Raw genomic sequence first — 13,821 nt, forward strand, 5'->3', positions numbered from 1 at the left:
AATTGTACCAGAGTATGAAAATGGAAAAAAGAACGAATCATAGATTAATAATGGCTTAACAAATCACTGAACTAAGCGGGGATATATGATTGGTACCATGACACATAGAGCGGTAATAATTTTTTCCAAGGTAATTTTTTAAATTTATCCAACTATTATAATATTTTGGAAATAAATTATATTGATATTATAGGAGGGTAAAGTTGTGTTTACGAATGCTGAACTGTGAATTTTGTCACTTACAACATTGGGAAGTATTACTTTGGAATTTTACTAACAAATAAAATGATGACCAATGTGTTTCTTCGGGTTATGCAACTGAAGACTAGTGTTCCTTTAAGTAACAATATGTCGACAGGCGTGAATTGTGAGACCGAACTTATTTGTTTGGCTATGGTGAAGAATGGTAACTATTTATTATTAATTTGTAAAGGAAAAGTAATCTTGTTTGACATGGTGATGTTGAAGGTATAACTAACAACTATTATTGAATTATTACCATGATATAGTGATCGCTTGTGAGACCTCCTCATGCTTCAACATTTATGGATTTTCATCCTCTAGACAATAACATACTCTAGACAACAACATAATGGGGTTTGGGATGGAGGACTCGTTTATCCATATTTATGGTATTAAGATTGGGCGGTAATAACGATTTTCGTGTTTGATTGTTGGTTTATAATACATATTTTTTAAAAGTGGTTGATAAATAATGATAATGTTTTTTTGTGATAGGTGCAATTAAAACTTAAGGGCATGAAAAACAAATCACATGGTTAATTTTTCGTGCATTCTTAAACTAAGCTGATGCAAGTAATATTACTTAAATGTTTGTTTTGTTTCTTAATTTTAAAAAACTGCATTTGTAATTACTTATATATATATATATTATGATATTGGAAGTTTTGAAGTTTTTTTTTTTTTTTTGAGTTTGGATACATGGGATAAAAAGAATTCCCTCTTCTTACAACTTCCGTGTGGTAAGGAGGCTCCCCGAAGCGGGGACACCTGTTTTTCCTATCTTCTACATCCCATCATAGTCGCTATCCGTGTATCCCAAATATTCCTCATTTTCACCGCATTTCTTATAAATATATTATAGATCATAGTTCCTTTAATATATCTCAACTTAATGTCAAGAATGATTTCCCTCATGGTGAGCTTTTGGAAGATATTTATGTGAGCAGCCTAAGGCTTCTAGAATTTTTTTTATATGGCCTTAAACAAGCTCTAAGGGCCTGGTTTAGTCGCATCAAGTCATACTTCCCGAATGAAGGATTTGATATTTGTCATTCTAAGTGTACTCTTTTCATTAAATCTTATTTGAATATTGATATTTTAATAATTAGATTGTTATGTTGACGATCTGTTGTTTATGCAAAGTATTACTCTTAAAGGTGTATGATGAAGACATTTGAAATGAGTGAATGACTGGATTGAGAAATTTTGTTGAGAGTTAAAATACTACAAAATAATAGAGGTATTTTTATCTGTAAAAGAAATGTTGTTGAAATTTGGAAAGATTTTGAATGGGCTAGTAACTCTGTAAAGAATCTTATTGTGGCATTAACTAAGCTCATAAAGATGATGGGAGGTATGATGGTTAAGTTTACTACCTACAACATATTATAGGTAGTTGGAGATATCTAACTCCATATTGATGTTTGTCGTTGACTTTGTAGTATATACATGAAGGCTTTACCGAGATCCATATTGACTCTATAAAAATAGTGTTGGATATATTAAAGAACTATGATATATTGTATAAAAAAGGCAGTGAAAAACGAGTAATTCTGGGATATATGTCGATAGAGACTAATTTAGGATGTAGAAAGATTGGAAAAATACATCAGGTTATGTCTTTGGGTACTGTAGTTATTTATTGGTTTTTAAAAAAATATATTGTAACTTTATCTACTACCATGTTGAATTGGTGGAAATGGATGATGCGTGTACATTTCAAGTGATAGGGTCACAGAAGATGATGAAACTATAAACTATCCACTCAAGGAATGTGTTACTTTTTATTTTATTGTGACAATATGTCAACTATAAAATTATCAATAATTAATCACTAAAAATTTACCTACCCAATTTATAAATTTTAAAATTATTAATTTAAATAAATAAATTCAAGATAATTAAAATTAAGGTCAAAGCATTATTAAATAAATAATTGGAATAATTATTGTAACAGTTAAATCCCAATGAATTAAAATAAAGGCCAACAAAAATACAATAATTTGAAATAAAATTGTATTCATTTTATCCCAAATTAATTTAAAATTTAAAAAGAAATTAAAATAAATAATTTAGGATAAATGTTGTATCTATTTTATCCCAAATTAATTATTTATAAACACCAAAATATAAATATATATATATATATATATATATATATATATATATATATATATATATATATATATATATATATATATATATATATATATATAATAGGCAAAATAAATAACATGTCTATTATAAATATTTTGTATGTTGAAAATGAAGCCAAAAAGAATTGAAAATAAATCAATTTTAAGATGCTCCAAGAAAACGGCTGTAGCAGACCACACAACCTCCAGATGAGTGCTGAAATTTCATCCAACGCACAAGAATAAGTTGCGTCGCCCGCTGCAACAGAAGAGAGGCGCGTTCGCGCAACAGAAGATCGACTAACGCGTGCCTCAACGCCGTTAGTCAAAACGCACAAGGAGCGCGCATCACTGACAGAATGTGGACGGAATGCCCAGGAGTCTGTACTTTGACAAGAAACGATGTTGTTTCAAGACTCCCTTAGCGCTCAACTGTAGAAAAAGCAAACAACGTCGTTTCAGCTCTACTTTGTCTTCTTCCTCACGACGAACGACATGATGATCCGCCAGATTATTTGATATTTCAAATATGGAATTCCGGCATTAGTCCACCAAATCTAGTGATTCAAAAGCTGAAATAATTAGGAGTAATCATGACCTATAATGAATCAATGATCAACTAGACGAAGAACGGACAAAAGTCATTAATGACCTTTTGTCTGAAACTCAATTCACTTGATCGATAAATCGACTTAATGATGCTATAAATAGTTCCCTTTAGGCAAATCGAATGTAATGATCAGAATCATAAGCCCTCAATCCACTTTATACGAAATCCGCCATAAAACTTTCAAGTTTTTCTTGAAAATTTCGAAATTTTTGTAATCACAAAGTTTCTAAGAGAGTTCAGGAGTTTTTTCAACTCACTATAAGCTTTCATTCATGTTGTAATTCAACTTATGAATTAAAATTTAAGTTTTATATTTCAGTTCGAACAGTTTTATATATTGCATGTTTGTTCAAATTCTTGATTGGAAACGATTCTAAGATCATTCAATAGTTATTTGTCGAAATTAATTTGAATCAATCGATCCAAATTAAAAGTACCCAAATCTGATTTTAAAAATTTTCAAAATCGGGTTTTTTTTATGGAGTTTTAACTAAATAACAGTTACCCAAAACCTTCCTAACATATTTATAAAGGTGCTAAAGAGTATGTTCAGATCAATTTCAAACAATCCAAATCATGTTTGATTAAAATCATTTTTTTTATAAAAATAGAAAAAATAGTTTTTGAATTGTTTAAAATGAATAGTCAATGTTCATGTTTTGGTTTTATTTAATCATAATATTTATAAGGAAGTTGTTGGTAAACTCCTTATACCCAATAAAACCATTAAAATCAAAAACTCGATTTTGCTAAAAAATTGTTTCAATCAAATGGGACATCATCTCGATCGAATGATACATTGGGATTAGATGAAGCTCTCCAAGCCCTAGAATTGAAGAATAATGGCCTCATTCAAAATCATCAAACTTGCAGTATGATGATTAGAATGAATGTGGGGTCATGATTAGATATGACAATTGAGCATATTGGAGATTTGGTTTGGATTAAAAAAATCGCAATACACAATTGAGCATATTGGAGATTTGGTCTGGATTAAAAAAATCGCAATACACCGATTATACCATATTTCTTTAAACAACAAATATGAAAAAATATTTGTATTTAATATATATATATATGATAATATATTAAGATTTATATTATTATAAAAAAAACTTAAAACTTATAAAATATGAAAAATAAATATATTAATAATTATTATATATTTAATTGTGTTTATTAGTATTTGAGCGGAAACACAAATATAATCTTCAGAATCTTCGCATGATTCTTGGTTAACCACGGGTCAAATTAAGACACTGTCCCAAATAGAAAATTTGGATGCATTTTATAATATTGACATTTTTAATCAGGATAACCAATATTATAAAAATAAATTAGGATCACAATAAAATTTTACATAAACATAAATAACAAAATAATTTATTTTTAAATATTTTATTATATATTTATTTTTATTTTATATACTCTAAATATTTAAAACCATTTAAAACATTATAAAACCGTCAAAATATTTAAAATCATTTAAAATGTTATAAAACCGTTAATTTGAGTTTAAAATATGCACAAATTTCTCCTATACTTGGTATATATATTATGTTTTGAGACTACTTATTAGAAAGTCCTAATGCGGTAAAACTTTCACTTTTGTTTTGAGATTACTTATCAACTCCATTTTCAAACGACGACACATCTGTTATGTTCTATTTCCAAACAACGATGTTACTGACTAAGGCGGTGATGATGTTATTATTAATTTGTCTTCTCTATATTTGAATATTGCGTGTTTCGGTTGAGTCTCCAAAATCATCTTTAAGGCTATCTGAATTTTGTATAGAAAAGTTAATTTTTTTTTTAGTTTTTATTGTTAAACAGATAAAGAAAATATTTTGAAAACTTCTTTAGTTTGAAGTATTGTATTCTTTTAGATAATTTGTTTTTTTTATAAATTATTTTTAACTAGATAATTAAAATATTTTGTATTGAATATTTAAAAGTATTGTTAAAATTAAAATAATAGTATTTTAGTTCATAATTTAAATGACAATGGTATAATAAGTATTTAGATAATTAATAAAATTGATATTGAATATCTTAAAATATTATTAAAATTAAAATAATAATATTTTAATAAATAATTTGAATGACAATATGATTTGGATTAAATCTAAATAATCTTTAATCAAACATTCCTCGATAAATCAGAACTATTTATTATTTAAGAGGAATGATATGTAAGAGAATTTAGGAGAGGAATGAGAATGAGTGAAGAAATGATGTAATATTACATATTGATTGGAAAAATGAAAAAAATATGAGGAGAAAAAAAAAAGTAATATTTTATTTGTAGTAATCAAATTGAGCCACATCATTTCATCTCTATTTAAATTCCCTCCCAAATCATTTTCTCTTATTTAATAAAAGCCAATGAATCTATATTTGCAAAGGACTTATATGACCTTATTTTTGTATTGTTTATTTTCTTCTTGTTTCCTTTGTTATTCTACGCCGCGACAACGATTCTTATCTAAAGCAAAAGACGGGATAGATGCTCTCAACGAAGAATTAATGTTTCTCAATCTCAATTTTTAGTTGAGGAGGGACTTATAAAATCCGTCACATGTTATAAATCTTTCTATTTTTCGTTATAAACTATGATTTAATTTTGTTCATTTCATCCTCCCAGTCATCGGAATTTTTTTCAATAAATTTTCCGTTTTAACCGATCTTCTAGTCCAAAGTTTATAATTTCACTTAATCACGAACAAAATATTCACAATTAATCAACTAAATTACCTTTAAATAAAAAATAAGTTAAAGTTCAATTATGTATTTATTATCTATAGATAGATCATATAAGATATACATCTCTCAATCTCTATAGATCCTTTGTATAATGATTATACTTAGCAGCTGCGAGATAAGGTTTCTTCAGATTTAGGTGAGTTTTTATTTTGATCTATTTTAATGTTTATTACAAAAGTTTTTAAAATATAAAACACGATCCAATACAAAATTATTTTCTCTGTTATTTCGATCTAATGTAAAATGACTATGTTTTATTTAGGTTTGAGAAAGATCATATGTATATTTCCACTACAAAAACGCTGATTAGCGACGAATTAATTATCGACGTATAGTTGACATCGGAAATATGCGAAGATATTGCGACGGTTTAATCCACGGAATGGTCGCAAATATAATAAATAAAGAAAACTTTGTCGCAAAAAATAAAGATATTTATCTATGATCAATTATCATTGCTAAACTAACGGTAAATTTTCCGTAGCAAATGTTGTCAATTAATTTAAACTATATTTTGGATGAAATTGAGACGAAAAATGATTATCTTCGAAATTTTTTTTAGTTGGTAAAAAACCGTAGAAATAATCGACGTGACAAATTCGTCAAAATGTTTGGACGTAAATTCCACCATATTATGTATATAAAAGATAAAATCTTACTAATTACTAAAATAAATAAAAATATAATTATCTTAAAATTAATTTATAAATAAAATAAATATTTAATATATCATAGCAAAAAATCGTAATAATATATAATTTAATTATAAATTAAATATCTAACTAATTAGTTTATAAAACTATAAAATACAATCTCTTGAACAATAAAATAAATAATAATAGAATTATTTTAAACATAAAATTAATATATAAAATAAAATTATATTTAAGCGTTTAAAACGTCAAAAACTAAGGGATAAACTTGGCGTCAAAACTACATTGGATCATGGGGTGCGTCGAAAAGTACATGGATAATGTTGGGGCGTCGAAAATACCGTGGAAACAGTTTACCTTCATTTGCATCTAATTTTAATTTTTAGTTCCCACATTTAACCACGAGACCTTCATCATCCCTCGCACTTCCTCTATCTCAACCGCTACTTTCACTCTAACCGGGACTTCATCCCCTTCCGGCTATCGGTCAAATTGCGCAACTTCAAAGGATTGAAGATCTAGTTCGATTCTTCTCATATGGATCTGTTTTCGAGCGAGGTAATCCTCTTCTTTTCCTTTATACTTTTGATGACGATCATCCGATTCCCTAAACAATACTTCATTATTTGATCTGTTTTGTTTTTGTTATGCTCAAATATGAAATCTTATTTGAATGAAATTATGTTCATCGCGTTCTGCGTTTGACATTTCTCTACTAGAATTTACAATCGTTATTCACTCATCGTTTACTAAACTGTAGCGTAGAATTAGTAATTAGGGTACCACTGAAGGTATAGAGTTTTCCTCAAACTCACACATGACAGGATTTCAACCATTTGAAGTTTTCATAGCTCTAATTCCACTGTATCATGTTAATTTGTAGATATGTATGATCATATTTACAACTTTGATATAGACTTATTAAAAGAGATTTTTATTTCGCTATTGATAACATATATATGAGAGTAGCTGATATTCTTTCAAAACTGAGGCAGACTGGATTGAAATTGCTTCTTGCCCCTCTTGGTTCAAACATTGTAGTGCGTTATGAAAATCATTTAACTTTTTTAAAATCATGGGTAGTTAGTATAGCATAGCTGCTTCTGGAAGTTCGACATCGACTCTTTTCTTTGCTTCTGTGTTATGATGTTGCTTTTGATTCAACAAACACACTTTTAAATCATTTATAGATCGTTTCACTTTTACTGGAGTTGGGTCTGAGAAACTACAGAGGACATGTATCTTCTTGTATAATCATTTCATTCATTTGAACGTTGTGATTCTAAATTTATGAATGGATGGATGAATGAACAGACTGCTTTGATGCAAGCTTGTCAACATGGGCATTAGGAGGTTGTTCAGATTTTGATTCTCTTCAAGGCCAATGTATGATTTATTTCTTGTTAATTTATTAATGTTGTTTGAATTGACTTATTATTAACAGAGGATGATCTTATTAGATTAATAAAGTAGATTATCTGAATGGAGGAACCGCCCTTCACTTGGCTGCATTGAATGGACATTCTTGATGCATTCGCCTCCTTCTCACAGATTATATTCTCAGTTCTCCAAATGTTTGGGACATCCTTACTACAACAACAAATGATGAGGACTCTAATAACTCGGAGTTTGACAAAAGATGTGTAATCTCGCTTTGTTTTTTTTTAAATTGAGTTGTGTTTGTGTTGGTATTATAGGGCATTATATGAGATAATCAATAGATCTTCTTATAACTGCTCTTCATATAGCTGCACATGTTGAAAGTGTTCATTATTTCTTGATTTTAGAGCTTCTGTTTCTCAAGTTACTATTGGAGATGGAACTACAATTGATTTAATTGGTAAATAAATCATTTCCATCTTATTATTGCTTAATGTATTTCCCTTAAGATAAGTTTATAATCACAAATTATGCGACAAGTGCAGGATGTACTCCTCTTCACTACGCTGCTTGTGTTGGAAATGCTCAATGTTGTCAGGTTTGTGTGTGTTTTGATATTTGGTCTCTATCTAATTATTGTTTATTGATTTCGATAATATCCCGATTTTGATTTCATGGGTTGCCTATTTGACAGCTGAAAATGCAATGCAAAAAAAAAGAAAGTAAACGTTTATTGTTTGTCTTTTAATCTGTTTTTTTACAATTTTTTCAATATTCTAACAGATTGACTCCATTGATGGTGTCGCGATCATGGCATAGAGATTGGCTTGAGCAAATCCTTTGCCCACTGCCACAACCTGAACTTCCTCAACTTATTCCTTTGCCTTTTCTTTCTCTTCCTCTTTTCAACATGGTCAAGATCGCTAGGTAAACAAAAATGCAGTTCCAATGTCATATTCATTGTGTTCTTAAATCTTAATTCAAATATTTTGTCTCTTTTGACATAGAATGCGGATGGAGGAGTGATTCTATCACATGTGTTGTTGATCTATGTGTCGTTTGTTTGGAGAACAAATGTATAGTTGTTGCACAAGGTACGGACCACCTTCAAACCGATGGAAAATGTTAAATTATTTCTGGTGTTACATGCTTTGCATCAAATGTATAATAGGCAGTTGAATTGAAATAGTCAATAGATTTATCATTTTTAGTTTATAGTTTTTCATTTTTGTGTACTTCTACAGGCTGTGATCACGAATTCTGCACACAATGTGCTCTATACCTGTGTTCGACAAACAACACGACTTCAACTGCAGGCAACGAGCCTCCAGGTTCAATAGCGTGCCCTTTATGCCGACACGGAATAGTATCATTCGCAAAGCTCATTTCCACCAGCCATTTGCCAAAGACAACGACTTTATCATCATCGTCCACCCTTTCACTCTATTCTTGTTCAACAACAACTAATCATCAAATTTTGCAGGAGCTGCTAGAGACATCACCATTATGCAGAACCGAAAGAGAAAGGTTCCAGTGCACGAGAATTCCTCCGCTAGGATCACCTTTTCGTTCTTTAAGCTGTCAAAGGTTTCCAGTTACTTTTGATTCAACAAACACACACTTTGCCAGTTATGATGTTGCTTTTTGCTGCTTGGTACAAGTTGTTGTTCTTGATTAATATGTTTGGATAATTTACTCCAAATATTTTGATTTAACTCCTATGTTTCTTGTTTGTTTGATTTGTGCAGGCTTATATTGTTGATGTTGCCCTTAAAAATGTAGGTCAAGATTAGACCTTGAAGCTAGAGGTCTACCTCAAAGCATCCCTCCTCTCGCACAATACCTTGGAAAATAAGTCATGATCAAGATGAATAAAGTTGGTAGTATTTATTATTTCTATTTAATTGTTTGATTATGATCATAATCATGATGAATAAAGTTGGTACCAAAACTGACTGATTAATTTTTTTTGGTCTAACTTCAGGTACACAACTAGCCTAACCTATTAGGAATAAGGTAAGTCTTTTTTGTTTTATCTCTATGCATTCATAATAATAATATCTTAGGATGCTAATGAATGCATGTTTGTCAATTCAAGTTCTCAAAAAATTGGTGAAAAATGTTAAAATCTTGAATCAATAAACTTGGTTTTATTATATTTGGTTTGCAGGTAAAGATTTCCTTTTATGGTTGTGACTAGTATGCATATTCTCTCATGACTTCAGGTTTTGTTAATCTTCTAATTGATTTTGTTTGCCATTTATTGTTTTCAAAGCCATAAACCATTAAACTGTTTATATTAGTTGCAGCAAACACTAATGATATTTTTTATTATTTTTTTTATAACTTTATGCATTAGAGAACAAGTTAATTTAAAATTAAAGTTTTATTTAATTTATTTTATCATTACTTATTTATTATTTCTATTGTGAGCGAGCTGATCTGATAATTGATGTTCACTATTAATTGACATTCAATTGAATGTACTATAAGAGTGTTTATAATTAATTTTGAATTTGATTTAAATTGAATGCAGCTTCGGGTTTTGTTCACTCATCGTTGATATGTGCTTGAAGAATTGAAGTTTTTATTCCGTTGCGTTAATATATTTAGTGCTAAAGAAACTTAGAATGTATTTTGTGATAATGGATTATTTTAGAATGTATTTTGTAATAATGGATGATTGATTATTATTTTATTTTATGTATATTTTGAATTTATTTTTTTAATATTTAGTTTTAATATATTTTATTTAAATGTAATATAAAATTAATTAGGTAAAAAAAACTTTAAAAAAAGATTTGCGACGGATTTTTTTATGAATAAGTTGTGATGAACAAAATAGTAAGAATAAATGTCGAAAATAATTAAAAAAAAATTATTGTTTCATAGGAAATGTCGTCAAAATTTGCGCTACAAATATGATCGTAAACTCTGTCGCTAATATTTATCAGAAAATTCGTCGAAAAGTTAAAGAAGGAAAATTCGTCGCAAAAACATTCCGACTAACTTCTCAACCGTCGAAGTATTAGCGACACACATATTTGCCAAAAAAATTATTTAGATGAAAACAGCGTCGCAAATTATTTATTCGTCAGAAAATTTGTCGGTAAATTCTGTCGCAAATACACTATTTTCTTGTAGTGAACCTGAAATATTTTGAGGATAAATTGTTGGGTGGTGAATGAGTAGATGTGAAGACATATATATCTGGTTTAATAAAAATTGATGAGAATAGATACTCTAAGATGTATTTGACATAAAAAAAAACTAAAAATATACTAAAGCTCTAGATATGTATTTCAATCGAATTTATAATATGTTTTTAAGAATGTAGATCTAGTTATTATTAATTATTTCATTAATTTTTATTATTTTAATTTGTTTGTGTTAATTCAATTATATATTGCCAACAAGATTAATAACCGTTTAAAATGTTAACTTACTAAATTTAAAATATTAAAAAAAAGATATCGGGTTCGATATTTTAGAATCCTAAATTTTAAAAAATAATTATGATTGAAAACTTTAATCTTGTTTTAAATAATTAAATAATAAGTTATTTTGTTTGAAAAAATATAAAAAAAAAATTAAATTAAAATTTTAAGTTAAAAAGAGTAGAATTAGGAAATATAAAATTACACTATATTAAATTGGAATTCTAATTTTTAATATTAAAAAATATACACAACTTATTCAATTTTTATAGACAATTCCATATTACCATTATTATAATTACGTTGTATATATTAGTTTTTAGTAAAAATGAGTCTTAATATATGAGTATGGAGATAATTGAGAGATGACAATGCTAGAGAGCTAAAAAAATTATGAAAGCTAACCTAGATTTGTTTATTTTTTTCTAGTGATGATGTTGAGATAATTATGATATTTTTTTTGATAAATAATTTAAAAGAATATTATATATATAAAAAATAATAATAAATTTAAATAGAATGTATTTAATATTTTTGTTTAATAAACTGAGTGATTTATGGATGAAAAAATAGTAATATAATATATAATTGTTTGGGTTATTTAAATAACTTAAAATCGAATAACATCCTAATTTTCTTTTAGAAGTTCATACTCCTAAAATAAGGTCAGGAAGAATAAGAAGAATGATCCATCAAAGTAATATAAACTAACCTAACTAGATTAAAAATTAATTAATATTAAAAATTTATTTATATTTTAAATATAATTGAATTTTTTTTAAATTATATATATATAATAAATAAATAATAATTTAAAATAAAAAGTATTTCATATTTTTAAATAATAAATAAAAAGGATTTGATGAATAAAAATATAATAAAATAATATTTAATTTTGTAAGATTATTTAAATAATTCAAAATCAAATAAAATTATATTTTTTATTTAAAAGTTGACTTTTCCAAAAAAAAAATTTAGGTTGATCAATAAAATGTACTATAAACTAACTTAGATTAAAATTTAATTAATAATATAAATTTCTTTTTTTAAATATAATTGAATTTTTTTAATTATATATAGAGTTTGAACTAGCGCATCATTTGTTTAGATTAAAAATTAATTAATAATATAAATTTATTTTTTTAAATATAATTGGATTTTTTTAAAATTATATATGCAGTTTGAACTGGCGCATAATTTGTGTAAATATCCGGGCCCAAATCCATATAGATCATTTGTGTAGGCATCCTTCCCAAATCCATATATATAGGACTTTAGCCTGTCTGCATTCCTCAAACCTAAACCTAAATCTTGCTCTTGTTCCTGCAACTCCTGTTTTTCCGCCGCTTTGATTCCGACACCCTTTAAGGCTCCCGTTTTCGTTCCCGTTCCACCAAACCTAAACGTAAATCTTGCTCTTGCTCCTCCCACTCATATTTTTCCGCCGCTTTTATTCCGACTCCCGTTAAGGCTCCCGTTTTTGTTCCGGTTCCTTCAAACCTAAACGTAAATCTTGCTCTTGCTCCTCCTTTTTCCGCAGGTTTGATTCTGACTCCCGTTAAGGCTCCCGTTTTCGTTCTCGTTCCTCCAAACCTAAACGTAAATCTTGCTCTTGCTCCTCCAACTCATATTTTTTCACCGCTTTGATTCTGACTCCGTTAAGGCTTCCGTTTTCGTTCCCGTTCGGGATTCGGCTCCGATCCGGCTAGGGTTCCGGCTGTTACTGTCCCTGTTAAGATTATGCCTACTAATATGGCCTTAGTTGGTGCAACAAAGAACGATGCTTCTCAGTCTGTCATCACCTCCTCAATCAAATCAGGGTAAGACATTTTCAGTCGGGTTAATGATATAATTCATCAATTTAATTAAATTATTCTTATTTCAGGTATAATGCACCTGCTAATCTTTTGGTATGCGGTGGTATAATGTCTTTATTTTGTTTATTTCTGATTAAAATACTCTCATTTTTTCAATATTTCATGAAAGTTTTTCATAAAAAAGATAATATTTCAGGTTGACCTTTATAACATCTGAGTTTGATCATCCAGTTCCCAAAACAATTTGTGTTAGGTGATTCTTCATCGGGTCAGTAACTCAATAATCAATATTAATTGATTCAACTATTAAATATTAATATTAAACGGTTATACTTTCAACGTGACTATGTGAAACCAAATTACTTTTTTATCAAAAACTATTTTTCATTCACATGCCAATAAAAAATAGTTGTCATTTTTCGCCATAACATAGTGTTCGACAAAGGAACACTAATTTTCATGCCTAATTCTAGGAAACACATTAATCATCATTTTATTTACCACATAATTCTAAAACTTATGATTTCCCCGATAGTGTAAGTGCGAAATTTCTAGTCTAACATTCGAAACACAATTTTACACCCATATATATAATTAACACCAATGTTATTTTTCTTTCCAAAATAACAAAAATAGTTGGATACAAATTAAATCAATTTTCTTGGAAAAATTAGTGACACTCTTATGTGGCACGGTAATAATCATTCATTAACTTGGTTAAATGATTTGTTAAGTCATTATTAATCTATGATGTGTTCTTTTTATATTTTCATACTTCTT

General features: G+C 28.1%; 1 long non-coding RNA gene across 1 annotated transcript; it reads left to right on the forward strand.

Moving 5' to 3' along the window:
* Positions 1-6,737: 6,737 nt before the first annotated feature.
* LOC124926905 lies at positions 6,738-10,518 on the forward strand. The gene is made up of 12 exons (XR_007098361.1): positions 6,738-6,965; positions 7,722-7,793; positions 7,959-8,247; positions 8,333-8,385; positions 8,571-8,714; positions 8,795-8,881; positions 9,032-9,118; positions 9,271-9,415; positions 9,536-9,663; positions 9,772-9,803; positions 9,958-10,012; positions 10,324-10,518. It is a non-coding gene; the product is annotated as an uncharacterized LOC124926905 (long non-coding RNA).
* The last annotated feature ends 3,303 nt before the right edge of the window (positions 10,519-13,821 follow it).

Source organism: Impatiens glandulifera, chromosome 2 (assembly GCF_907164915.1).
Source record: "Impatiens glandulifera chromosome 2, dImpGla2.1, whole genome shotgun sequence".
NCBI lineage: Eukaryota > Viridiplantae > Streptophyta > Magnoliopsida > Ericales > Balsaminaceae > Impatiens > Impatiens glandulifera.